Here is a 16,865-nt window from a genome sequence, read left to right on the forward strand (position 1 = left end):
AGGTGTTCATTTTACTTTATTTAACACATCCTATGCCCTAAAAATTCCTCTCCTAGGTATGTTTAGTTTCCTAGGTTGCTCAAAAAAATACCATGAAATGGGCTAGCTTTAAACAATGGGATTTATTAGCTTGCAGTTTAAAGCTGGAAAAAAATGTCCAAATCAAAGAGACAATTTCTTCCTACTGGTTATTCTTGGCTCCTCTGCCACGTGACAAGGCACATAGTGGCGTCTGCTGGCCTCTCCCTCCTCTTCTGGGTTTTGCTGATTTCAACTTCTTGCTTCCATGACTTACTTTCTCTCTCCACGTATTCATTCCATTTATAAAGGACTCCAGTGAGCGGATTAAAAGCCATCTTGAATGACATGGGTCACACCTTAAATGAAGTAGCCTCATCAAAAAATCTACATCCATGGGAATGGCTTACCTTCAAGAACACAATTTTCTGGGGAACAGTTACAAACTATAATAGTACATAACCAACTGAAAAGCATGCAAATGCACCCCTAAGAGATGTGTACAGGACGTGTTCCTAACATCATTATTTGTAATAGCTAAAACCTGGAATCAAGCCAAATATCCATCATAAGTCAAGTGAAGAAATAGATTGTGATATATTCATATAATAAAATACAGCAAGGAAGATGAATGAACTACAGCTATTCAACACAGATGAAAATAATGTTGAGAAAAAGAAGCCAGACATAAAATAATAATTCTACTGTATGAGTCCAAGTATACGAAGTTCAGAAAAAGAGTCAAAACCTTTAGTAACAACTTCTCTGCTTTTCTTTACAAAGTCAGGACATCGGCCTTCTTTAGAGGAGAGAGAGAAGGTAACAATTAAGAGGGAGCAGGGGGGAGCTTCTAGGACTACTGTGATGTCCTGTCTTCACTACAGTAGGAGCATGAGCATTCACTTTACAATACATCATTTACACTGTTTTGTGAACTTTTCTTAATGTACTTTATATTTCACAATAAATGAAAAGTTTAAAAAATAAAAGGGCCACAAGGAGTGAAGGACCCCAGAGCCAGTTAGAGACGAGAGCTATAGAATTCACTGTATTATGCAACAAGCATGTTTTCCATATTAATATTCCAAGTCATTAAAGAAGTGGCCTTCAAAGACTGTTTTCTAATCCCCTAAAGCAGTTTAATAAATGCAACATGATGCTGAAAAGACAGAAAGCCTACAGTCAGGCACTGGGACTGGTTTTTTTTCTTAAGAGGCTTGCCAGATTCACAAACTTAGTTTTTTCAGAGAGAAGTTCGTGTTTAAGCTTTATCTTGCCTCTCTGAAAACAGAAAATTAGCTGCCATTCAAAAGAAATTAGTACCTGCATCTACCTCATTCACAAGAAGATTGCTCCTTTCCTTCTCCCCCAAAAACTTGATAAACTTGTGCAAACACCAGACGGGCTGACAGTTTCTTTGTCATCAGCATAGGTAAATGTTGCCTTGGTAACCAAGCTCTCCACCAGCAGTGCCAGCTCCTCCCTCTGCACCCGAGCTGGTTCACCAGGCTTCATCTCACTAGCGGGAGGGCTGCTGCACCTTCCAGAGAAGGTAGAAAATTTGGCTGTGCAAGTTTTGATTCATGACGTCAAGAGGTTTAGAAGGGCATGTCTGAGGGCCTGTGTTTACAAGACGTCTAGTTCTATTCAGCCTTGAAAGGAGAAGAAGATAGGAGATGGGGGCGAATGGAAATAGGACAACCCAGAGAAGCAAAAGGAAACTGTTTAAGCACCTCTACTATGCTTTCTTCCCTTTCCCTCTAATACTCAACATTGAAACATTAAATCCTTTCCTTTCAGGAAAAAAAAATAATAATAGTTACCATTAATTGAACATTTGCTATGTTTGCCAATCTCTCATTTAAAATTTTTTATAACAGTCTTTAGAAGTTAACAGGTCTGTCTCCATTTTCGAGGAGGAAACTGAGGTTCAGAGAGATTTATTAACATGCTCTAGGTCACACCTCATGAGCAGGCTGACCCACAGATTTTGCAGAAAATTTTTAGCTTCCCCATGCCTTCATTCTGACAATGAATCATCCAGTTTTCCTAGAAGGCAACTAATTAACCACAGTTCATCTACAGTTCCCCAGCTGTGAATGATACAAAAGAAGTTAAAAACATATAGAACAAACAGTAAATAAATTTTTTGCACTAAAGAAATTTTAACCAATGAATATAATTTACATAAAATACATAATCTTCCCAGTGCCTGCCCATGCAAAATAATAATAATAAAATACATAATGTTACATCATCGTATTGATCCTCACAATAACCAGGATTATATCATACCCAGATCAGAGATAGGGAAACTAAGGTTCAGAAAGGTCCGGTGCCTGCTCCAGGTCCAGGACTGGTAAATGTGAGAGGAAAGGCACCAACTCAAAACATGCCTCCAGAGTCCATGATCATTCCATTTACTAATAATAACCACTAAATTTGCACATTATATTCCTCTAACAGGTGTGTGTAACCAGGGACCACATGGCCTTAACTTATGGAGCCACATCAAGAGGAAGAAGGAAGATTGAGCTGGTAAGCAATGTCAAGTGATAAGCAAAGAGCATAAAGGTCAATGGGTGAGGGCACAAGGGAAAGAGAGAGGACTCAAAGGGGAAAGAAAGTGAAATCTATTCACAGATAGAGAAGAAAAATGGGGAAAATATTTAAAGCCAGAATTTACTACAATGACCTCCATGATAGGGAGAGGGAGAAAAGACTGTGGAAGAACATGCCATGACAGCTTCTGCAGTGCAGACCCAGAGGTGCTGATCTCTCTCCATCCCATCGATCACATTTCCAGCAGAACAATGTTTTGCAGTATAAACTCCATCCATTTTTCACCTTATTTAAATTCCAGCAGTCACTGGAGCAGAGTACCATGTGGTTAGGAGCACAGACTCTAGAGCCAGACTGCCTGGCTCTACGACTTACTAGCTGTGTAACCTTGGACAAGTTACTAAAGATCTCTATGCCTCAGTTTCCTCCTCTTCAAGATGAGACCAGTAGCCAATCCCATAGGAGTGCTGGGGGATAGGGATGGTATAATCATACACAGTACCTGGTATATGGGAAGTCTTCAATAAATGTCACCTATTATGATCATCCCTAACACCTTGGGATATAAGCCACATTTCTTAACATGGCACAAAAAGTCCATCATGCCCAATACTTTATTCAGGACCAAATACTTGAAGTTTACCAAGAACATCATCTCCCTCTCCTTCATGCTTTTTGTAACATGCTTCATCCATGTAGGATACTCTTTCCCTCTTCTTCACCTGGATAAATCCACTGAGCATCCCAGACAGCTCTCAACTTGGTCAGCTGCTCCCTGATGCTTCCATCAGAGCCCCCAGTCTACCTGGGTGACAACACAGGTCTCCTTGCTCTCGCCTCCACCTTCAGCATAGGTGTCTTCTGGCCTCACCATCTTCACAGCAAGTTCTCAGAAAATGAAGGATGGAACCTGGGTGGTTACACACTCTTCATCATAGAGCATGGAGGCAAGGAACAATTTTTGCCAAAGTGATGGAAATTCACTTTTATCTTTCTATATTTTCCTTTACTGCAAGCCATGAAAGACTAAAAAGTAGCTTCCCATAACAGTCCATAAAACTGGATGTGGCAATTAAATGTCACCTGTCCACAGAGGGCGGCATGCAGTTCAGCAGTGCTGAGGGACTTCCTTCCTTTTATGTACATTGGAGTTTTCTTTTCTTTTTTTAGTAAAGTTGTACAAAACAAGCATGTTAGAATGTTCCCACTTTATTCCCAACTAGTTTGAGGCTATGATTGTCCACTATGGCCAAGGTGCCCAATTCTCACCATATCTTCACACTGCCCTACTGCTCTCATACAAAACTAACAGGGGAACTAGACATAGACACTCAGCCCAATAAACAACCTCAAACTCAAGAAACTTTCAACAATGCTGAGTCAAACCACCTGCCTCTAAGGACAGGCCTGAAGAAAAGAAGATGGAGGAATGTTCTTTAACAATATGTGGATAAGGGAAGTAGAACATAATGGGAAGAGGCCAGGCAGTCTGTGCTTGACAACCAACACCGCTGGTCCCCAGCTCAGTGACCTTGGACAACTTACCTCGGCAGGAACAACTATATAACATGTTGACCCCAGTGCAAAATGAAAATATGCAACCCCTCATTCAAAAATTTTGAAAAATTTTAATACAGCAACTTCAGATTATTAAGGCAAGAGCGGGGCCATTCTAAGCATGGGGCCATATGTGATGGCACAGGTCACATGTCCATGAAGTGAATTCTGCATCAAGGCTCTCTGAATCTCAGTTTACTCCTCTGTAAAATGGAGACAATAGTAGAACCCAACTGTGTTAGTCAGGGTCTCTAGAGAAACTGAACCAACAGAAGAGATCCATAAATATGAGATTTATAAAGGTGTCTCATGCAACTGTGGGAATGAAAGAGTCCAAAACCCACAGGGCAGGCTGTGAAGCTGGTGGCTCTGATGAAGAGGCTTGCTGGCTGAAGAAGCAGTGAAAAAGCCTTCTTCCTTAAAGCCTTCAACTGATTTCTATTATACTGTTGTGGGAGTCACAGTTGATCATAGATGTAATCAGCCACAGATACAATCAACTGACTGATGATTTAATTCACCACATTCCAGTTTATCACTCAGCAATGAAATATCCTTGCAGCAATGGTCAGGCCAGTGCTTGCCTGACCAGACAACTGGGCATCATGACTTGGCCAAGTTGACAACAGAATCTAACCAAGGTTGGTGTGAGATTAGATCTGAAAATACCATTAAAAAAAAAGCTTATGAGAGCACTTGGTACACATCAAGTCCCCCCAAAATGTTAGCTTTTGCCATCATTATTTTTTGAAAGTCAAGTTATAAAATCAAACAACTAAAGCATTAATATTCAATTACAAAATAACACTTTACCAAGGGATTAACCACAGATCCTTTAAATAGCCCACTTCCTTACTTAACTCTGATTGGTTTTACAAAAGAATGATGCCTGCACAACTTATTTTAAAATTTTTTTTAAAAAAAAGAGAAAGAAAATCTATTAGGCCACTGGCCCTGGATTGACAATACCTTCCTAACCAAAAATGGGAAAAGAAATGTAACAGAATAAGGTATCAGTGGCTAAGAGAGCTCAAATAGAGATGTGAGGCTATACTGGAGGCTATTCTTATGCAAGTTTATTTAGATAATGCTAAATGCCATGGTTTTCTCAACCCAACCAACATCATTCCTGTTAACCCTAAAGAACACTTAGGACTCTGAGATCCTACAAAAGTTGCACACACTAAGTTTACTTTTCAGAAATCTAAAACCTTCAGATGGTCCCTAGGCCAGATAAGTCCTGAAACCCAGAAGTGCCATTCTCTCCAAGAACATCAACCAATCCCATCCTCCTACCCCATATTGTCACTACCCCTTTTCAACATGAAAATGTTAAAATGGGCATAATCCAAACATCCTAAAGATTGGGAGACAGATCAAAGGAGAAGTTAGAATTTAACAAATGAATATGACTACCAAATGATTATATTGATATTTCTTTTAGTTTCCAGTGTCTTGGAGCAGCTAGAAGAAAAAACCTGAAATTGTGGAACTGTAACCCATACCAAACTTTGAAATTTGTTCTGTAACTACTTGTTAGAGTGTACTTGGAAATGTATTGCTTTTTTGTATATATGCTATATTTAAAAAAAAAAGTCTATTAGGCCAGATAAAGTATATCTCTAATCAAAGAAACAAACCCAAGTCAAAAATATGAACTTGAAACAAAATGGCCCCAGAAACGTTTGTAAGTAAGGTCTGTAGGAGAGAAGACCTCTTCCAGCCCTTAATGATTTCCCCTGTTCCTACCATTCTGCCTGCCTGAGTATGTGAGGTTCTTTGTCTAGGCCAGAGCCATGATTAAAAGTCTGGTCTTTAGAGTCTCTCAAAACTGAGTTGAACTCCCTGGCTCTACACCTGCTAATTCTTTGACCTCAAGCAGTTAATTTTTCTAAGTCTGCAAACAATACAAGCTCATGAGGAGATTCAAAACAAAAAACAAAAACAAACAGACTCACATACATATTAGTGGTGCTTAGCTCAAGGCTTGGGGCATAGTATGTGCTCAATAAACAATAGCTGCCTCAAAGGCAGTAATAACAGAACCAATTCCCAAGTCAAGTCTGGGAAACGGACATTTAATGGGCAACAGGCCAGAATTCCTTCGCTCCCCCAAAATACGGTTAACTGCATGTGTTAATCTGTCAATCTGTCATCCATATCAGAAAGAACTCCAATTGTGCCATCAACATTCTAAGGACTCAAATGTTTTCTTCCGAATGTACAATTGCCTGGACTAAATACAAACATCTGTAAAATAGCTTTATTTGCCGTGAACATTTTATGTTTAGTAGTACTTTCAGACAGATTGATATATTTGCTTATCCCTACTTTACAGATTTTCGAGATGACACACTGTCCTTAGAGTGTGGTCGTACAGAATGTGGCCTGGGAGCACTACAACGCCCCAACCTGGCTCCTTCATTTCAAAGAATGTGTGCCTTAAACATGACTGACTGCAACTGGGGAAGATCAGATACAACTATCTTGTATTAATGAACAGCCTTCTGCCTGTACAACGTCTAAGGATGCCATAATTGTAATAAGTAACTTCCAAATACAAAGAACAATGACCAGTGCCAATGCTATCACTCTGAATACTTTAAAATGAGAATAAGATGAGAATATTCTACTCCTCAGTTTAGTGATTCCACCACATTTGGTGTCGTGCTTAGGTTTTCCATTACCTACAGGGTCAAGTCCAAGCTCCTTGGCCTACCTAGCCTCCCACTAGCCCCCTGAGTCCAGCCTAAGATCCAGCCAGAATGACCTACTTTTTTCAGGTCGAGCCTGAAAAGAGCCCAGAGCATCTGGAACAGAGAGAATAAGAGATTCAGTATCTCAGAGGACTCTGGAGAGAGAGAGAGGCAGGAGCAGATCATGTAGACCTCTGTCTGGAGTCATGATGAAAAGGTTATAATTTATTCCAAATGAAATGGAAAGCCATTGACCAGTAAAAGCTAGAGAATGAGATCATCTTACATGTCTTTTTTAAAGTTCTTTCTGGCTGTTGTGCCAAGAACAGATTCCAGAGTCCAGAGTGATGAGTGAAGAAGAGGAGGTTGCAGCGGGGGCACCAGTAGAGCAGGTTAATACAGCACAGCCATCCAACTAGCCAGCCTGATAATTCTCATGCTGAATCCATCAAGAATCTGTTCAAGTCTCTGCTCATCAGAGAAACTAATTCTACTAGGTCTGAATTGAGCTAAGCAAGTTAAATGAACTGTCTAAGTATAGTCTTCCTTAAAAGTTCTTCAAATCAAAGAAAAGTTCTTAGAATTCCTTGATCCTTCTTTATATTCTGTTAAACTCGGATCAAAACCATTTCCATCAGCTCCTTCAAAGCGAACTAATGTCTAGTTAATTTCAATAGTACTTAATGATTTTCTTCCCTGAAGAGGAAGGAAAGCAGGGAGGTTAAAAGCAGGGCATTCTGAGTGAGACAGATCTAAATATGATTTGATTCTCTGGCTCCATCACTTACTTTGGAGAGTCACTTAATCTCCCTAAGCTTCAGTTTCTCCCTCTTTAAAATGGGAATACACCCACATAAAAGGGTTGCTATAAAGTTTTATCTATGTTATATAAGATGATCACCTCAGTACCTGACACATAGTGGGTACTCAATAAATAGTAACTACTGCAAGGATAATAATATTGTCCTTCCAAGCCACAGCTGGGAGACAGTTGCAATACAGTTGCCCATGGTGTAGAACTATCTAGCATCATTCAAGATAGGTTTAGGATCAGTACTGCCATCTGAATGTAAGAGTCAGCTCCACCAGAAAGAGCCTAAAAATCTGCAGTGTATCACCTAAAACAAATAATTTCAAATATAACATTCCCATCATTAAATGGAAAGTGCAACATGAACAACGACTAACGACAATTTGCAGAAAATATCTAGTTTCATTTGATCATTGGCTCATTCCCATTTGATAACTAAAACACCAGCTCTACCCTATACAACTGACTTGCAATGTCTTTACACCTTTGGGACATTTTACTTTTCACTTTTCTGATTGAGATTCTGCCTCTGCAATTATAAAGCAAAACCATAATTGGGACAAGTAATGTGCAAATATAAGGAGAATGAGCAGACAAAAGCCAAGGACTGTGAGTACTCAAAAAACAATAAGACAATAGAGTATTATTCTCTCTTGCTCAAAACCTCCACCACCTTTAATCATCTGTTTAAAACCCATTAATGGTTTCCCATTACTTCTAAAGGATGAAGTCCACATTCCTTGGCAGGACCTTCATGATGTGATCCCATCATATCATCTTCTCCAACAACCAAACCCAGCTCGGTGCCAGCCATTCAGAACTTTCCACTGTTTTCCCAAATATCCTGTTCCTTCAAGCCAATACCTTTGTGAGGCAGTTAGATAGAGAAGCAGGGAGGGGAAAGTGGCCCTAGAACTTACAAAGAACAAAACAACAGGACGTTCCTTTTAACATGCACACACCTAGTCTTCACTCTGGTCAGAGCCCAAAAAGAACCAATGAAGGCACAGCTCATCTATAACCAAAGGGGGAAAAGCCCATCCACGTCCTTATAGTGCAGGAATCCCAATCTCAGGGTGCTGCTCCTCCCCTGAAAAATGCCTGTGCTCACTCCCCTCAGGCTATGCATTGAACTTTTATTGGATATACACACTGACTAATCCTTGAATTCTTTCTCATGAAAAAGTCATCAGCCCCTGGTTGAGAGCTCAACCTCCCCAAGAACTCCCAGGGGCTCCATGGCATCATTTGCACATGCCATTCTTTTTACCTGAAATTCATTCATTCAATTATTCATTTGTTCATCATATGATGGATACTAGGTACACGTTGATGAACAAAGCACTCACAATACCTTCCCTTCCAGTCTTCTGATTGATAGAAAAACAGACAAAATGTATGTATTCACATATTAAGAAATTACTAATCCCATAATAAATGAGGTGGTATAACAGGGAACATCAGGAAGAGATCTATTTCTTTGGCTGGTCACCAAAGGCTGTCAGAGGTAGTGATTTTTAACTAGGGACTTAAGTGATGAGAAGAAATAGCTTCAAGAAGAAACTGGAGGCAAGGTATGGCAGGCAGAACAGTACCAAAAAGCTCTAAAGCAGTAAGGAATTTGATACGGCCCAAGAACAGGATGGAGCGGTAATGACAATTGGTGTGTGGGATAGGAGATAAAGTCCCAAGAGTAAACAGGAGCTGGGTCATAAGCACTGTGACCCATGGATAGGCATTAAATTCTGTTCAAAGTGAAATGGAAAGCTACGAAGGTTTAAAGCAGGGCACTGCCATAATCAGATTTACTTTTTAAAAGATCACTCTGGTTTTGCTATTATCAAGTTATCCAAGGAAACAAGTCATGAGGAGGTAGGCAGGGAGACCATCAAGAAGGAAAACTGTCTGTCATCCCCCATCTAGACAGAACGAAGGGCTCATGCTCAAGTGCCACCTCCACAAGGAAATTAAATCCCCCAGTGCTGATTAAAATGAAGTGGGTCTTCCTAAGTGTGATCTGAATGGGAAATTGGTCCAAGGCATAAAATAAAAGAAAAAACCTCAAAGAATTTTTTTTTAATTCTGCTTATTTCAAGTCAAAAATTAAGTCATCTTTTTTTCTTTCCATAAGTTTCTTTGAAGTGTGTGGAGTGGATTTCAATATTCCTAAGTGATTGTCTGCACTAAAGAGGCAGACCATCAAAGCGGCAAAATGCAAGGCTTATGGCTGTATGCTGTGGTTATGGCATGTACAGATCTTCAGAGCAAAACTGCCTGGGCTCGAATCCCACCAGTGCCACAAAATAATTTTGTAACCTTAACCACTCTGTCTTGGTTTCCCCATTCATAAAATATACATTAAATGAATTAGTAAATGTAAAATATTTAGAATTGTGCTTAGCCTTTTCTACACATAATAAATATTAGCTAATAAAAATAATAATTATAAAAATAATATGGTCACACGGTTTCACTATTCACAAGCCACGAGATCTTGGGTAAGGAATCTGAGTTTTTTCTAAGCCTCAGAGTTTCCTCACAGATCAAATAGACAGGATAGAAATAATATTTTCTGATAGGACTGCTGAATATTAAAGGAAATCATATGCATGCCTTAAATACAATGCTACCATATCATAAGTGTCCAGGAAATGTTTGTATATGTATTTCATTATTAAAGTCATTGTTGTTATAGCAAAAGAGCCCCATGGCCAGCTACAAATAAACCTTCCCTTATACAACCTTGGGAATAATCTTGTTACATGTATTTTGCTTTATTCAATCTCCTGGATTCAAATCTTTGCCTCTCCATTTATATTAGTTGTATGACCTTGGGGAGGTTACTTAACCTCGCTAAGCTTCAATTTCCTCATCTATAAATGGTAATTTATCATAGTACCCACCTTACACACTTGTAAGGAATAAACGAGATAAAGCCCCAGCCCAGCACATATGAGGCATGTACTTATGTAAATGCAAACTATTGTTACAATTGTTATTATTATTCATTCAGGCCCTAAACTCCCTAAAAAAGAGTTCTATCTTTAGCTTCTTTGTTTAATCTCCATTCCCTTTAACACCACCCTCCTTCCCTCACTCACAGTACTTAGATTCTTTCTAAGTGCTTGTTGTCTCTATTTGCCGAAGATAAGAGAAATGGTCACACACCATCCTCTTTAACCTATATTAATCTAAAAGACTATAGTGAATTTTGATATTCTAATGCAAAAATCCAGAGTGCTATATGTTTTAGATGTCATTTCTTTAAATAGGATTTGATTCACCATATAGTGAATTTTGATTTTCTAATGCAGAACTCTAGAGTGCTATATGTTTGGGATGTCATTTCTTTAAGTAGGGTTTTAATAACCAGAGTCAAAGGTGGGTGAGAGAAACAAATCATAATTTACTAACAAGTTAGAAATCACAGGCAGAAATCTTGACTCAGATCAAGCTATCAACCACGCTTCTGAGGTTAAACAGCATGGCAGAGCTAAATAAACATCAAGGCATTCAAGGAACAAATAATTAAGCAATAGAAACCAGAAAGAGAGAGATTCACCCTCAGCTGAAAGAATGAGAGGAAAAATAAATAAGGCAGCAGACATAAGGTGGCAAAGGTTCAGCTGCTTGTTGCTTCTCAGGAATGAATTTTCTCCCAGAAATAGGGAGAAAGGAAGACAACAGGGTGGAAAAGATCAACAATAAAAGAGCAGACAAGGGGAGCAGTAAAATCAGCCTCCAGGCGGTGGCAAAGGTGTAAGAGATGACATCCTTGCACTGTGATGAATGCCACAACAATGATTTTATATTGGACATAGAAATGATTCACATTTTCCAGAGAAGAATTGCTTATGGGGTGACCTCCATCCGGGGGCTCTGCAAGAGGGCTTTATCTACTTGGTAACAAGAGTCCTACAGCACTTCCCTTTTCTAGAGCTAAGATTATGCTTCTTCAGACATACCGGCTAATGAGCCCTGTAACACCTGTACTGGGGAGGGGCCAGGAGGCCAAAGACAAAAGGAGGGAAAGGAGAAGAATGGGCTGCATTGTAATAGAGAGCCAGGAGAAAGCAAAAGGGAGATTCTAGAGATATATTTTCTTCTTTATACCAATATTAGCCTATAAGAGGAGATTAAATCAGCAGTTTCCAAAGCTTTTAACACTTATTAAAATCCCAAACAAAGCTATGAATCATAAATATGAAAAAAAAAGCTATCACCTCTCACCAATTTGCTTTCCCCATTCGTAAATCCTTAAATAAAAACTTTTTAAATATGAGACCAACTAGGTCAAAAATGGAAGTAGTGAACTCTAGCACTAATGCATTAACTTTCACCACCAAAGCCAGCACAAATTTGACCAGAGAAGCTGTTTCCTGTACCCCAAATTCTCTTTGTGAGGCAGCAGACAAACTGGTACCACAGAAGGAGAAATAATTTTTCATGCAATCAGCAGGCACCAAATTCCTTGTTTTATAAATTATCATAAGCTGATTTTCCAGAAACACATGAGTTTCTACTTACCGGCAAGGGGTTAATTTCAGTCCCCTACCCTTGATGGGAGCCCATACTTTTCAACATGCAAGGTGGGCTGGGCTCCAGGGTATCAGAAAATTGGGGGTTTAATGAGAAAAATGGAAACAGAGTTACATTATTACAATTCCTGAACAGCTGATTGGAATGCCCTGGATTTAAATTTCTAAGTGTACTTAAATTTCTTTCAGGACATGCATATGTTTGAAACCCTGCTCTGCCATAATTTAACAACTATTTATTGAGTAGGAGGTAGCATGGTAGGGCCACATAAAGTGGGGTTCACAGGTGAGCCTCATTAGCATCACTCAGGGAGCTTGTTAGAAACTCATGTTCTCAGGCCCCCACCCCAGACCTACTGAAACAGAAGCTCTGTGGGTGGAGCTCAGCAATCTCTATTTAACAAGCCCTCCATGAGGTCCTGATGTAGTTCAAGCTCAGCAGCATATTTTCTGTTAGGAGCACAGACTTAGGAATGAGGGTTTGTGGTCTGAATTCCAGTCCCAGTATGTGACTTTGGGGAGTGACATTCTCTCTAAGCGTCAGTCGCTCTGGCTAGTGTGCCTGTTGGAAACTGTGATGCACCCCAGAAAAGCCATGCTCTTTTAATCCACATCTGGGGGCAGACTTGTGTGGGTAGGACCTTTTGATTAGTTTATTTCCATGGAGATGTGACCTTGCCCATCCATGGGGGGTCTTAATTAGTTTACTGGTATCCTTAGAAGAGCTCACAGAGAAAGAGCCCAGAGCCAATACAGAGAGCAGACGCCTAGACACAGGCACTTGGAGATGCTTGGAGAGCTGACACAGAGAGCAGAGAGATGAAACCAAGTGACAGGTGTCTGGAGATGCTTGGAGACAGAAGTTCAGTGAGGAGGAGCTGAAAGCAATGAAATCCGGGAGCAAAGAGCCAGCAGACATCACCATGTGCCTTCCCATGTGGCAGAGAAACCCCAGAAGTGATCAGCCTTTCTTATATGAAGGTATCTTCTTATTGATGTCTTAATTTGGACATTTTCATGGCCTTGGAACAGTAAATATGCAACCTAATAAATCCCCTTTGTAAAAGCCAGTACATTTCTGATGTACCGCAATCCAGGAGCTTTAGAAAACCGAAACAGCCAGGCTTCCATGCTCAGTAAATATTAGTGGAATTCCTCGTGAAAGGCACCAGGGCCAGGGCTGGTCACCCATGGGGACTACAGTCTACTGAAAGAATTCAGTCTAGCATGGGGGTTGGCAATTTTTTTCTGTAAGCGATAGATAGTAAATATTTTAGGCTCTGCGGGCTGCCAGACAGTTCCTGTCTCAACTTCTCAACTCCGCCACTGCAGCATGACAACAATCACAGATATAGGAAATGAATATGCATAACATAATTTCAATAAAACTTTTGTCTGGACACTGAAATTTGAATTTCATATAATTTCACGTGTCATGAAATATTCTTCTTCTTTTGACTCTTGTTCAACTATTTGAAATGTAAACGCCATTCTTGCTCACGGACTCTTATGTAAAACAGGCAGCAGGTCAGATTTAACTCCTGGGCCTTAGAGTGCCAACTATGGTCTAGTGCTCTCACATTAGTGAAATTGTTAAGCTACATGAACCAGAGTTTTCTCATCTGTCAGATGAAAGTAATAACGCTGATCCTGAAGGTTTATTGTGAGAAAATAAATATCTGCAAATACCTGGCACATTATCTGCCTCGGAGAAGGAACTCAGCAAATGGCACCCACTGTCATTATTATAATGAAACATTCATCTCACAAGAAAATGCTAATACTCCATGATCAAGGAAAACTAGTTGGAGCAGGGCAAAAATACAACATGAGAGTATAGGCAAAACAGAGGTTTACAAATCGATTAGCTCTAAGCACCACCACTGGATGTATGCCCATTAGCATACTGCTGAATGTGCAGATGCCAAAATAAGTAGTGAAAAATAAGCAACCCTATATAAAGGAACTCCAATCACTTTATTCCCTTAACTTAAAAGAAGGCACATAGTTTATTCTGGACATCTAAATTACTCCCATATGTAGGCCGCCCTCTTGGAGCAGTGGAACAACTCAAAGAAAAGTATGTAAAATCTGTTTCTGATCTAAAGGTCTCCAGGACTTCCCACTACTACACTGAGACCAAAGAGCCAGTTCATACATCCCACAAGGCAGCACCCTCCCCCCAGGAAAATTTACAGCTGCTCAATATCTGGGAGCAGAGGGCAAACTGGGCTCAGGATACAGAGAAACCTAGGACCCCACTTTCAGATGAAACTCCAAAGGCTAATCAAAAGCTCAAATGGGTCCCCGGATCAGGCATTCACCATTGGTGCATCATTTGCCGTCCCTTTGGCTGCCAAGGGTCTGGCCAACAAGTGTGCCCTCCCTGTCTCATCACTCCCTGGTAGGCAACCCTTGCCCCATCCTATCACACTACTCTTATTGGCTCTGAGTTTGGCAGTGTGCTGTAATTGTAAGGATGAATACACGAACAGAAATGTGGGACTGTGGAAAAGGAGGCTGACCAGGAGTGGGAGACTTGGGTTCAGCCATGTCTCACTGGACCTCAGATTCTAACTCTGTAAAATGGATATGGCCAAACCTGTCATGTCACTGGTATCTGAGAAGATAGCATGATGTAAGATACATAAAAGTACTTGCACATTATAGAGCTGTGCTGTCCGATATGGTAGCCACTGGCCACATGTGGCAATTGACTACTTGAAATGTGCAACTGAAGGACCATATTTTTAATTTGATTGTAATTCATTTACATTTAAAAATTGATCATTCAGCTATTGAAATGTTTAATTATGTCTTGACCACATGAATGTGAGTTTAATTTTTCAAATGTAAATTAATTTTATTAATTTATTGCTGAATCAAGTACCAGTTTTTGAATAACTTTTTGAAAAATTTTCAGTATGTCTGGAACCACTCTGGATGTGTGAATTTACTTTTAAACAGTTAATTTTATAAAATCTGAATACAGATCAAATATTTCTGATGAAAATTTATCATCTGAACTGAGATATGCTGTAATTGTACAATACACACCAAATATCAAACACTTATTGTAAAACATATATACAATATATTAGTAATTTTTATATTGATTACTGTGTTGAAATTATACTATTTTGGATACACTGGGCTAACTAAAATAGATTATTAAAGGTAATTCTACCTATTTCATTTTACCCTTTTAAACATGGCTCTTAGAAAATTTTAAAAGTGGTTTGCATTGTATTTCCATTGGACAGTGCTACCATAGAGCATTAAAGCTATGATTCTTTATTCATATTTATCATAAGGCTGAAATCAGACTCAATGTCAGTCTAGCTCCGACCTCTTTACCCCATGGTCTTGCTGTCCAAACACTTGAAGAGCCACCCTTTCCTCTGTTACCATTTTTCCTAATTGATAAAGCAAACCTTTCACAGACAAGGACTTCCGTTTCTCACCCTTCAGAATCCAGCCATGGCTGGGGCCAAGCACGCACCAAACAAGGAATCACTGCCTGGCTATCCAAAGGCCAGGGAAGAAAATCCTCCCACAACAGTCATTTGCTCATTATTTTATTTTATTTGTTTAATTAGGGAAGTTGTAGATTTACAAAATGTTAAGGTGTCTATTTGGTAATTGAATAATTTTCTTTTTAATCCATTTGCTCATTCTTGGTATTAAAACCTAAGATAAGCTCTACGTGCACGCTTCAATCCCAGATCATGACTCATTCCCCACCCAAGACATACACATTTTACTTTCAATTCCTTTGAGATCATGACCTTCTCAGAGCAAGATGCAAATATAATTTTCATAACCAAGCTTTTATTTTTTTGTCTGCTAAATGCACAACTAATAGGTTCACTGAGAAACAAAATAGCTCTTAAAATTGCAGGGAAGTCCCCTCCAGAAGAGGATTTTCTGTGCAAAAGTTTTCAAATCTGGATACGTCTTGGAATATGGATGAATGAATGTGGGTTGTATATTCACATATGTATAATCATTACATATACACAGTGGCACTCACAATTTTCACATAAATCACCCAAATAAAAGGACCCCTCTTTTCCCTGGCCCCTGAGCAACCTCTTAGGAACTAACTTCTCCCTGCTCTCCCAAATACCAGACGTTTGGGTCCCACCCCACCACATCACACCAGAGATGAAAGAGTAGTCTAGAGATATGGGTGTGGGGCAAGAGGTCTCTCAAAGACTGTTATGTACCCCACGGCTGCTGTTTATTTAAGCCTCTTGATACCCTAGGCCAAGGTCTCTGACTTAATGACTTTAAGTCGTTTACTCAATTCTTGTACTGGGGAGGAGAGAAAACAATAGTGAAAGCACACATAATCCCTTCACCTCATTTGAGCAGGCCTGGCCTTCCCGCTGGCAAACTTTTAGAGAGCTGCTAACAAGGAGGGGAATTAAACCAAAATGGGATTTAGCTCTTTTTCTCCCTGCTCTGGTAGAGGTGCTAATTGGCAGTAAAATGCACAAAAGGTGTACATCAGAGTGGCAGGGGATGCACAGGTTCTGGATAATCCATAACCTGAATAATGAGCCCTTTTAACAACTGGGAGCTAACTGCACCTTTCTGTAATGGGATCCTGGTAGCACTTATAAATCTCTTCTCTCCAATTAGAAAAATACCTTCCTATACTTTTCCCCTAAAGCCAGA

The 16,865-nt window shown here is 39.7% G+C and overlaps 1 protein-coding gene and 1 long non-coding RNA gene across 3 annotated transcripts in view; one reads left to right on the plus strand and one right to left on the minus strand.

The window, feature by feature from the left end:
• The window catches only part of ST6GALNAC3 (ST6 N-acetylgalactosaminide alpha-2,6-sialyltransferase 3), a 563,629-nt gene that overhangs the window by 539,332 nt on the left and 7,432 nt on the right, over positions 1-16,865 (minus strand). The gene's annotated exons all lie outside the window — the stretch shown is intronic.
• Positions 1,472-6,706, plus strand: LOC143650138 (uncharacterized). The gene is made up of 3 exons (XR_013159395.1): positions 1,472-1,570; positions 2,485-2,556; positions 6,476-6,706. It is a non-coding gene; the product is annotated as an uncharacterized LOC143650138 (long non-coding RNA).

Source organism: Tamandua tetradactyla, chromosome 11, assembly GCF_023851605.1.
Source record: "Tamandua tetradactyla isolate mTamTet1 chromosome 11, mTamTet1.pri, whole genome shotgun sequence".
Classification (NCBI taxonomy): domain Eukaryota; kingdom Metazoa; phylum Chordata; class Mammalia; order Pilosa; family Myrmecophagidae; genus Tamandua; species Tamandua tetradactyla.